Source organism: Monopterus albus, unplaced genomic scaffold (genome assembly GCF_001952655.1).
Source record: "Monopterus albus unplaced genomic scaffold, M_albus_1.0 scaffold499.1, whole genome shotgun sequence".
Lineage (NCBI taxonomy): Eukaryota > Metazoa > Chordata > Actinopteri > Synbranchiformes > Synbranchidae > Monopterus > Monopterus albus.
Window position 1 is genome coordinate 78,852 of NW_018128379.1, and position 1,380 is coordinate 80,231.

Consider the following 1,380-nt stretch of genomic DNA (forward strand, 5'->3'; position numbering starts at 1 on the left):
AAGAAGAGGAGAGGAAAGACAGAAAAGAAGACCAAGTGGTTGGGGAAAAAAGAAAGAATGTTGTGAGGAATTCAGACAGAAGTTGAGACAGGCTTTGGGTGGTCAGGAAGAACTTCCAGATGACTGGGAAACTACAGCAGAAGTGATCAGGGATACAGGTAGGAAGGTGCTAGGTGTGTTATCTAGAAGGAGGAAAGAAGATAAGGAAACATGGTGGTGGAACAAGGAAGTACAGGACAGCATTCAGAGGAAGAGGCTAGCTAAAAAGAAGTGGGATGTAGAAAGGACTGAAGACAGTAGACAGGATTACAAGAAATTGCAGCGTAGAGTGAAGAGGGAGGTGGCAATGGCCAAACAGAAAGCATATGATGAGTTGTATGCCAGGTTAGACATGAGGGAAGGTGAGAAGGACTTGTACAGATTAGCGAGACAGGAAGGATGTGCAACAAATAAGGGCGATTAAAGACAGAGATGGAAAGGTGCTAACAAGTGAGGAGAGTGTGCAGAGAAGATGGAAGGAGTATTTTGAGGAACTGATGAATGAGGAAAATGAGAGGGAAAGAAGGGGGAAGAGGTGAATATTGTAGAGCAGGACGTAGCAAAGATTAGAAAGGATGAGGTGAGGAAGGCTCTGAGGAGAATGAAGAGTGGAAAGGTTATTGGTCCAGATGACATACCTGTAGAGGTGTGGAAGTGTCTAGGAGAGACAGCAGTGGAGTTTCTATCTAGTTTGTTCAACAGGATTTTAGAGAGTGAGAAGATGCCTGAGGAATGGAGGAGAAGTGTACTAGTGCCAATCCAGATGTGATGTGCAGAGTTGTAGCAACTACAGAGATATAAAGTTGATGAGCCACACAATGAAGCAATAGAAAAGAGTTGTGGAAGCTAGGCTAAGAAAAGAAGTGGATAACTGTGAGCAGCAGTATGGCTTCATGCCCAGAAAGAGCACTACTGATGCAATTTTTGCTCTGAGAATGTTAATGGAGAAGTATAGAGATGGTCGGAAGGAGCTACATTGTGTTTTTGTGGATTTAGAGAAAGCGTACGAGAGAGTGCCGAGAGAGGAGCTATGGTACTGTATGAGGATGTCAGGAGTGGCAAAGTACGTCAGAGTAGTTCAGGATATGTATGAGAGGAGTACGACAGTAGTGAGATGTGCGGTAGGTCAGACAGAGGAGTTTAAGGTGGAGGTGGGGCTACATCAAGGATCGGCTTTGAGTCCCTTCTTGTTTGCTATGATGATGGACAGGTTGACAGATGAGGTCAGACAGGAATCTCCATGGACAACGATGTTTGTGGATGACATTGTGGTCTGTAGTGAGAGCAGAGAGCAGGTGGAGGAACACCTGGAAAGGTGGAGGTCTGCTCTGGAAAGAAGAG